Source organism: Balaenoptera physalus, assembly GCF_965194825.1.
Source record: "Balaenoptera physalus genome assembly, chromosome: 7".
Taxonomy (NCBI): domain Eukaryota; kingdom Metazoa; phylum Chordata; class Mammalia; order Artiodactyla; family Balaenopteridae; genus Balaenoptera; species Balaenoptera physalus.
The window spans coordinates 96,892,936-96,903,627 of record NC_138886.1 but is presented as its reverse complement, the minus strand read 5'-3'; positions in this window follow the sequence as shown (position 1 = coordinate 96,903,627).

The window sequence follows — 10,692 nt, the reverse complement described above, 5'->3', positions numbered from 1 at the left end:
CCATCTGGCTGTGGCTGTGGGGACTGGCCTTAGGGGCCTAGGGGTGTGCAAAGACACCCCAGAACTACTGTCCCTTCCCTTTCCACCCATGGCTGGACATGTGTGTGTATTGGTATCAACACTGATTTGTATTCCCATAGAAAACAGTTCCTCCTGACAAACTATGACCGTGTTTCACAAGAACAGCTTGCTCACAGGGGCAGCAGGGGTGGGGGAGAGGTGTCTGTGGCCCCAGATCTGGGTGGGAGCTGGGATCCATGCTGAGGAGTGTGGAGGCCTCAGTCACCGTCCTGCGGTTGCCGGCAGAGACTTTGAATCATCAGAGCAGGGGAAATGACCCGCTCATAAGGGTGAGACGAGCAAACAATGAGGGGCAGGGAGCAGACCCCTGCTGTCTCCCTGAACTGCCCCCCCTCGCAGCCTGCTTAGCTCCCGTCATGGCCTGTGCTGGCCCACCTCTGAAGCCCCTTCCTCCTAATGCACTCAGATGCTCTGGTCCTTAGTGGACCCGCCCTGGGCCTCACCCCCCCCCCCCCCGCCCTTCCCTGCTGGCCAAAGCCTCTTCTCCCGGTTCTGAGTTCTGATTCCTTCCCCAGGACCCAAGCGGGGGTTGGGACAGCAGAGACTCCCTAATTCTCCCTCCTCCTCCCTGAGATCTTGACAATCACCTTTGTATGTTTCTATGATTTTAACTACTGTAGATACTTCATGTGAGTGGCTATGATATGTCCTTTGATGAGTGGCTTATTTCACTTAGCATAATGTCTTAGAGGTTTATCCATGTTGTAGCATGAGATATGGTTTCCTTTTATTTCAAGGAAGGAAATATTTCCTTGTGTTTATAGACCCCATTATCCCTTCATCTGTTGATGGACATTTGGGTTTCTTCACGTTTTGGGTATTTTGGATAATGCTATGACGAATGCGGGTGTGCAAATATGTCTTTGAGATCCTGCTTTGAATTCTTTTGGATACATACCCAGAAGTGGGACTGCTGGATCACATGGTAGTTATATTTTTAATTTTTTGAGGAAACTTCATATTGTTTTCCGTAAGGGTTGTCCCATTTTACACCTCTCATCAACAATGAGAAAGATAGCCACCATCAAGAACTTGGTATATATCCATCTTATAAAAATGTTTATGCTTTTGGCAGAGCTGTAGATAATCAAAATTATGTATAATAACAATATTTTTGGTTATATATGGTGTCATGTAAATCATATTGCCTTTGGCTTCTTCTTTCAACATTCTTACTTTAAGAAAAATGGATATATTAGATGTTCTTTAATTTTTTAATTATTTATAATTTTGCATTGTATGCATACATTAAAAATAATTTATCAGTTCCCTTGTTGGTGAACTTTTATAAATTATAATGTGACAGGGTAATCAGTTCCAGAGGAAAAGTTTTTCCTTTCAGAACTTTGAGTATTTATTCCATCGAATATGGCTTTTGTTACTGTTTTTTTCAAATTATGCCATCAATACACCCTTTCATGGTGGGTGATCAGTTTCCTTGCTAATTGTTTTTTGGAAGACTGTCTGTTGTCTTTTGTGTTCTCCAGTTTCTTAACGTGTGATTAGTTTCAGGTTAAAAAAATGTATCCTCCATGTGATCTATTTTGCTTCATTCACTGATAATACACATTCTTCATCTCATCTAGAACATAATATTATCTTTTTCATATGTTACTTCTACTCATTCTCTCCTGTCTCTACTTCTAGAACCCTGGATATATGTATATTAGACCATCTTATAGATTCTCTGTGTCTTCATCAGCTTGGACGGCTATAACAAAATGCCATAGACCTGGTGGCTTGAGAAACAGACGGTAATTTCTTAACAGTTCTGAAGGTTGGAAGTCCAAGATCAAGGTGCCATATTCAGTTCCTGGCGAGAGCTCTCTTCCTACTTTTCAGATGGTTGTCTTCTTACTGCGTCCTCACGTGGCAGAGAGAAAGAGGGATCGCTCTTGTGTCTTTTCTTTTAAGGGCACTAAACCCATTATGAAAGCTCCATTCCCATGCCCTAATTACCTCCCAAAGGCCCTATCCCCAAATACATTGAAGGGTAGGGCTTCAACATAAGAATTGGTGGGGGGGATATACGTCCATAGCATTCTGCCCCTGGTACCCAAAATTCGTGTCCTTATTGTATGCAAAATATTCATTCTATCCCAACAGCCTCAAAAGCCTTAACTCATTCCAACATCAACTGTAAAATTTAAAGTCCAAAGTCTGATCTGAACACCATCTAAATCACATATGGGTGAGACTGGAGGTACTATTCCTCCTGAGGCAAAATTCCTCTGTAGCTGTAAATCTGTGACCCAAACAAGTTAAGTGTTTCCAAATACCATGTTGGGACTGGCATATGATAGACATCCCTACTCCAAAAGGAAGAAATAGGAAAGAAGGAAGGGGTGACAGTTTCCAAGCTAGTCCAAAGCTTAGCAAGGCCAATCCCATTAGATCTTAAGGTACGAGAATAACCCTCTTTAGTTTGATGCTTTGCCCTCCAGGCCTGCTGGGGTGGCAACATCATCCCCACAGCTCGGTGGGGCAGCCCCACTCCTTCAGCTTGGTGGGGTGCCACCCACACTGCAGCTCTCTGTAGGGCCTCCACCTACACCATGACTCTCTGTGAGGGCGACAATCTCACACTTTGAAACTGAGGCCCCCTGGGCCTGTGGTGGGATTGACAGACCCGATGACCTCGGAATCACCTTTGGGGTCCTTCTTCCCTTTTCGTCAAGAGGAGTACACATTCACAGCCAAATTGCTCTAGTCTCCCATTCTGTAGAATCCAAGAATTCTGACAGCCTTCCTCATTCTGCCTGGCTTTCTCTGTCCCCTTTAGTTCAAACTGGAAGTGTCCCTTCTCTACTCCTGGCCTCTGCTGAGATGACTAGTTAAATTAATATCACACCTATGATCTCTTCTTCAAAGGGTTGCTCAGCTGCACCCTTAGAGTTTCTTCAGAACAAGCTTTCTCACTTTCAAATATGGATGGGCTGAGAAGTTTCCAAATCTCTAAGTTCTGATTTCTTTTTGCTTAACAATTCGGTCTTCAATTTATCTTTCTCCTGATGTGTTTTACTAGGAGCGGTGATGAGGAACCAAGCTACTTCTTCCAAACTTTGTTCAGAGATCTCCTCAGATGAATATTCAATTTCATCACTTACAAGGTCTACCTTCCCCAAAACGCTAGAACACAGTTCAGTCAAGTTCTTTGCCACTTTATAATAAGAATTGCCTCTCCTCCAATTTCTAATAATGTGTTCCTTATTTCTGTTGGAGACCTCACCAGAATAGCACCTAACGTCCATATTTCTATCTGTTCATGATTATTTCTGTATTCTCTACAAAGATGGAGACTTTCTCTCCAGTGTGCCTCTTTGCTTTCTGAGCCATCACCAGAATCACTTTTAATAGGTATAGGCTGAAAGGACTTTATGGCGATTTCAGCGCTTTTTGAGCATGCACTTCAAAGCTCTTTCAGCCTTTACCTACTATCCAATTCCAAGGCCACTTCCACATATTTAGGTATTTGCTACTTCTTGGTACTAAAATATGTCTTAGCTCAAAGGGCTATAACAAACTACCACAGACTGGGTAGCTTAAACAAAAGACGTATATTTCTCACAGTTCTGGAGGCTGCAAAGTCCAAAATCAAGCCACCAGCAGACTCTAGGTCCATACATTTCTCTTTCATAATTTCTGACCGTTTCTTTTCTGTGCTACATTTTAGCTAATTTTTCACATCTATCATCCATGTCATCCACTTCCTCTTTATCAGTGTCTGATCTAACTTTTTCCCACTCCCTTTGATATACAGATGTGTGATGTTTGTATGTTGAATTTCATCATCCACTATAAAATATTCAATTTCAATGGTCAAGATTTACTAACATCAATCATTTTTACTGTTGAAGACAGAACATTCTTAACTGGAACTGGCACTGTTAATACAAGTGTATGATAGTGAATACAAGCCCAGCTAGTACAGTTTGGTGCTACTCCTTGATTTGGGTTAAGATGCCAGCACTTCTGCCACCTTTGCTTTTGCACCATCAGTACCTATGTCAACACAATTGTTCCAGAGTAAATCATGAGATTAAAAAAGTTTCACCAACAGTTTGAATATTACAGCATCATGTTGTTTGTGATCAAGCGTGAAGATCGTCAATATTATCTAGTGCTAGTACTAGACAAAGTCAAGGAAAACGGCAAACCCAGTCACTTTTTGTTTCCTTTTCCATGTGAAAAGCTGTAAGCAACATGTTTTTGCCCTTTAAAGGGCTCATATGTCTCTGTTTAAAATATTCCATTCCTCTCTCTCTTTTTACAAATTCATTAATTGATTTATTTGTTTTTAGCTGCGTTGGGTCTTCGTTGCTGTGTGCAGGCTTTCTCTAGTCGTGGTGAGCAGGCTTCTCATTGCGGTGGCTTCTCTTGTTGCGGAGCACGGGCTCTAGGCGCGCGGGCGTCAGTAGTCGTGGCACACGGGCTCAGTAGTCGTAGTTCGTGGGCTCTAGAGCACAGGCTCAGTAATTGTGGAGCACGGGCTTAGTTGCTCGGCGGCATGTGAGATCTTCCCAGACCAGGGATCAAACCCATGTCCCCTGCATTGGCAGGCGGATTCCCAACCACTGCGCCACCAGGGAAGTCCCAATTCCTCTCTCTTTAAACATAAAGTGATTGGACTTAAAGCAGTGCTTAAAGTTTACTGGTACTCTAATCCTTGTTCAAAATTGCTCTGTGGCATAAGCCACAATGCAGTGAATTGTTGACACCTCCAAATCCCAGGGAGGCCCCTGAGTGCTCTCTCAGGAGGAAATTGAGGTCAGGTGTATCTGATGGCCTGTGTGCTCTCTGTGCTCCTGGTGATATGTGGGGGCTTTCAGGTGAGTGCAGTGGGTAGATTCATGGACTCTTAGTCTTGGCTGGGGGAGACAGCACTGTTGGGTTTATGTTTCCACATTTGCCTCCTTTTGTGTTGCCTTTCTCCCAGTTGCATTTAGCCTGATGAGAGGGAAGGAGGAGATGTCGGTAGCTGGGCAGGTGGTTCTCCAGGAGCAAATGTCAGGGACGGTTGCATGGGCAAGATCCCTAGGCCCCGTCCTGGCAATCTTGCTGTGCACTGAGCAGTCCAGATGAATCGGGTCCTTGACCAGAAGTCCATGAAACTTTTGGCAATCTGGGCAAAATTGGGGATCTGAGGATGGGCTCAGAAATTTCAGCAAGGATTTGGTGGTATCTTACCCTCGGGCTGTTTAAGAGCCCCTGGTTTTGAATGGCATGAAGCACCAGAGAGCCTTTGATCACATTCTATACAGCTGTCCTGTGTGTGGCCCTCCAGCAGCAAACCTTCTCTGCTGTGACCTCAGGGCAGGCCCCATCCCCCCCGCCCCGAGGCTCCTGCCCTGTGAAACATGAGGGTGTAACACAGGCTGCTTGTCAGTGCTTGGCTCCTGGCTTGCCTGACGCAAAGTATGGAGTATCTGTTCACCTTGTGCTGGTGCCCTTCCCAGAATCAATGGGCTCACAGCCCAGACATTTATGCTGAGTCTGGGGGCAGCTGTGCCCTGAGAAGCCATGTCTTGTCACTTGGCCCAGGGAGCACCTCCTCAACGGACCACACTTATCATATGGGCCTCCTGCTCTTGTGCCCTCTTGTTTTGTTCTGAGGCAGGTGGTTGTGATGGCCAGTACTGTGGGGTCTTGTGATCTCAGAGCAGACACTGGAGGCTGACTGACCCCACAGAGGTGGACAAGGATGTGGGCTCAGGCGATGGGTCCTTTCTTGGGTTTCTGCCTCTCCTCCCTGACTCCTGACCCTTGCTCTCAAAAGCTCACCTTTCTGTTGTAGTTGCCTCACCAGGGGGCAGTGACGGGCTTTGCCCCGCTGAACTATACCCTCGGGGTAGGTGGCCACAGCCTGGCTTGTCACACACTGGGGAAATCCTACACTGGGGAAGTCAGGATTGTGCCTTGCTGGGCTTGGAACCCAGGTAGAAAGGTAGATGGTGTGGGTCTGAGGGACTGATGCCCCAGCCCCAGGGCAGGTGACTTCTCCTGGGAGAGGTTGCCCATGGCCCCCTTTGGCCCCTCAACCCTGCAGAGGTGCCGATACACGCCCCCTGCAGGCCACAGCCTCTGTGCATAGGATCTGCCCCAGTATCACATGAGAAGCCGGGCCCAGGAGCCTCGCTCTCTCTGAGAGCAGCTGGTCATCCCACACTGAGGGGCGTCTTCTCGGACACAGGGCACATAGCTGACCTGTAACTGACATATGGACTCTTCCCTGGGCTTCACCCCTTAATTTACCTCCATTCTTGTCTCCTGTCTCACGGCCCCTGCCTTTTCCCCCAGACACCGGAGATCTCCAGGCTTGGGTGGAGTATGGCATGTTGTCAAGCTCAGTGGTGTCCACCTCACCAGCCCACTGGAATCAAGCCCCAGGGAGCCTTTGAGAGAGCAAGACCAAGGACTTTAAGAAGACTACGGTTAATGTTAAGGAGCAGAGATTGTAAGATGAGGAATTTCACTAGTGTTTTTCAATCCGTAAGAAGAAGGAAATAGAAATTGCAGAATTGAAACTTGCACAGACATCAAGAAATAATAGTTTACAGGCCTCAAGAAATAATAGTTTAACAAATGCCCCATTCACAGAATCAAGGAAATGAGCACCATCCACAGGGTGTGCAAAGGAGGTGCCTAATCCCAGGAGCAGCATGGCCACGGCTCGGCTGAGAGCGAGGCATGTGCTGGGCAAGCTTTTGTATGTAATGTTCACCAAAGGGAACCTTGGCCAGTGATACCAGGGAAAGGCTATCATGGTGAAGGCCCACTCATCTCCACCACCCTCAACTTGAATCAAAGTATTGGCTGAAGAAACAGACTTGACAGAGACTTTGGCCACCTGGCCTGGGTTCTCCCTACAAAATGTCATGTTCCTCCAAGAACAGGGCAAGGAGTCACAGTTGTCCGAATCACAGACGGCATATCTTAACGGTACAGCTATTACAAATTTGCACCTTTGTTTGAAGGGAATTGTTAAGTGGTGGGTAGGGAGTGATGTGTTCCAGGGAGGATTTGGGCCCTCTGGCTTGCAGGTGACCCTCTTATCAGACAGGGCAATTCTGCCAATAACTCATCACTGCCTTCATTCCTCAGGTGGTAGGGATACAAAGGGATTAAAAGGGGTGCGGGCAGAGGACAGCCCTCACTGACAGCACAGAGCCATCACCTACTGTCTCCTCAACTCCTCTGCCCATATAGCCACCGAGGGTGCCAGCTTCTTGCTTTCACAGCAGCTGTTGATAGCACACCATCATCCAAGGAGTTCTTGAGCACCAACTTTGCACTACTCAGCAGCATAATGGAGAAATCAAGGATGGTCCATGGAAATAGCTAAGGGTCTTGTTTTAGGGCAAATGAGCTTATTCTGAAATATGTGCTTCTTAGTTAATTGGGGTTCGAATGTCCTTTCTTGTATGAAATGATGTTGATAATGTTTGAAAAATAAAAGTTTGGCCACCCCATGAGAAACTATGCTTTTATCTGAGTGGGGTTGGGGAGCAAGAGGGAGTAATGAAAATTTTGGTTGTTGAAGTAGTGACAGGGCAGGGCTAACTTGTTCAAAACTGCCTCCCTGCAGGAGGAAGGCCGGCCTTCCTCAAGACTTCATGGACACTACCCATAGCCAGGGCTTAAGGCTGTCATAGCTGGTGACTCAGCCATGGGCCTACTGAGCAATACAGCTGCAACCGCAGCTTGGCTCAGCCCTGACCAGCAGGAGAGAGGCTGGGCCTCCCTCAGCCTGAGTGCTCGTTCCATGGAGAGGGACTGGACCTGGGTCCTGTGTGTCCCAGTGCTGGTCCTAGTTCCTGCCCACACGGGACCTGGGCTTCCCTGATTCTGCAATATAAACACCAGAGCCCAAAGTTTGGGTCCCTCTCCTGGACCCTGGATCCCTACTGGATCCCTGTGTGCTGGCCCAGAACAAAGTGTGCAGTGGGGACCCACAAACTCCCCACTATTCCTGTGACTGTGAACTGCCCCTGATAAACATGGCTCCAGCAGCCAGGGTTACATATTTTTAGGGAACTCTCTTATGGTTACAAGTGCAAAAGACTGAGAACTACTATGTAAAACTAATATTTGAAAACTTCACTCCAGTGATATTTGAAGAACCTCTATAAAATAACTAAACAAACACAATCGCATTTTATTCCACTGTGTCCACAGTCTAAGCTTTAAATTGTATAAAAATGAGAACAAGAAGTAGAATGCCTCCAAACATTTGGAAATTAAGATGCACACTTCTAAATAATCCATGGTTAAAGAGGAATTTCAAGGAAAAATTTTAACATAAATAGAACTGAGTGAAAATGAAAATACAACACATAAAATGTGGAAGGATCCAGATCAAACACTATTAAGAGGGAAACGAATGGCACTAAATGCTTATAATAGAAAAGAGGGAAGGTCTCAGATCAATAATCTAAGCTTTCACACACGGAAACGGGAAAAAAATTGCACAATAAAATCAACACATGAAGAAGGAAGCAAATAACAATACACTCTGATCAAATGGAGTCTATTCTCGGAACACAAGCTTGGTTTACTATTCAAAAATCATCAGCGTAATTTGCCATATTAATAGATTGAAGAAGAAAATCTACATGGCCACATCAATTAATGAAGAAAAAGCATTTGATGAACTTCAACACACATTCATGTCAGAAACTCTCAGAAATCAAGGAATAGAAGGGCTCTACTTCAACCCAGTAAAGAATATCTACAAAAAACCGACAGTGAACATCATACTTAATGGTGAGAGAATGAATGTTTTCCTCCTAAATTCAAAAGAAGGTCAGAATGTCCTCTTTCATCTCTCCTTTTCAACTTAGTACTGTAGGTACTAGCCAGTGCAACATGGCAAGAAAAAGAAAGAAAGACACACAGATTAGAAAGGAAGAAATATTACTGTCCATACTCATGGATAGCATGACTGTCTGCATAGAAAATCCCAAGGAATCTCTAAGAAGCAATTAATAAGTGGCAATTATTTTAACAAAGTCTCAGGATACAAGATCAACACAAAAACATTAGTCATATTTCCAAATATTAACAATGAACAACTGGAAACCAAAACTAAAAACACAATGCCGGGGCTTCCCTGGTGGCGCAGTGGTTGAGAATCTGCCTGCCAATGCAGGGGACACGGGTTTGAGCCCTGGTCTGGGAAGATCCCACATGCCGTGGAGCGACTAGGCCCGTGAGCCACAACTACTGAGCCTGTGCGTCTGGAGCCTGTGCTCTGCAACAAGAGAGGCCGCGACAGTGAGAGGCCCGCACACCGCGATGAAGAGTGGCCCCCACTCGCCACAACTAGAGAAAGCCGTCGCACAGAAACGAAGACCCAACACAGACAAAAATAAAAAAAGAAAAATTAAAAAAAAAAAACAACACAATGCCATACACAATGCTTCCAAAACATGAAATATTTGATTATAAATATTTTAATAGAGGATCTGTATGATACAACCAAACAAGACCTAAATCAATGGAGAGACATATCGCATTCATGGATTTGGAAGACTCAACATAATAAAAGGTCAACTTCCAACAGAATTTGTTTGTCAACATGGACAAGCTTATTCTAAAATGTATGAACAAAAGGTAAAGGCAAAGGAACCAGAATAAGTAAAACAATTTTGAGAAAGCAGAATATAGTTAGAGGATAATAAGACCTACTGTAAAGCTATAAGTAAGACAGTGTGGTATTGGTGGAAGGATAGATACATAGTTCAATGAATAGGATAGAGAATACAGAAATAGACACATGCCAATACAACAAACTGTTTTTTTTTTTTACATAAGTTAAAAAGTGATATAAAAAGCAAAATCTCTAGTCCTTATAAAAACCCTAAAAGGAACACAAATCTGTTAAATGACTAAGCAAGACCATACAGTTAGTGGCAGCACCAGAATCAGAACACAGGTCTACCTACTCTTGCTATGACTGAGCCTCTTCTATTAAATGTCACTCTGAGTTGAAGAGGGGAAAGAAATGGGAGACCACCGTGATGCCACATCCCTGTGCTTTAACCAGTATGTTTTCTTTATATACTGGACCATCTATTTCAGGTTTTATTTGAAGCAAGTTTTGGCTTGCTTCAGTATGTATTTCATTTTCCATTTATTACCCTCTTTCATTCATGGCAGACAGGCTCTAGAGGTCCTGAGAATGTCTGAAACAAAGAGTGCTATAAAACACCTTAGTAACTCTCGAAAATGCTAAGTGGACCCTGAATCAAAACTTCAAGTTTCAGAGAACTTACAGCCACTAGCGATCTGCAAAACAAACAAATAAACAAACAAACAACCCCACACCCTAGCAACTCTCAACCTTGGATCAAACTATAATATGTTGGAAGAGGTATTACTGAAAAGAGCTTGAAAGGGCAGCCTAAAAGGCAGAGAGTACAGAACATGGGCCATGTCCCTGTAAAGGTGACATGGTTCATAATATTGTGAATCAAGGGGCTGGTTCACAATACTGGTTATGATGTTCAAAACTGTCAATCAAAGAGAGGTGCATTATTATATATTTGCTTGTTGCTATTGCTTTTCTGATTAGAAGATACAGAGTCACTTTAGGTAACTTCCATTTAATTT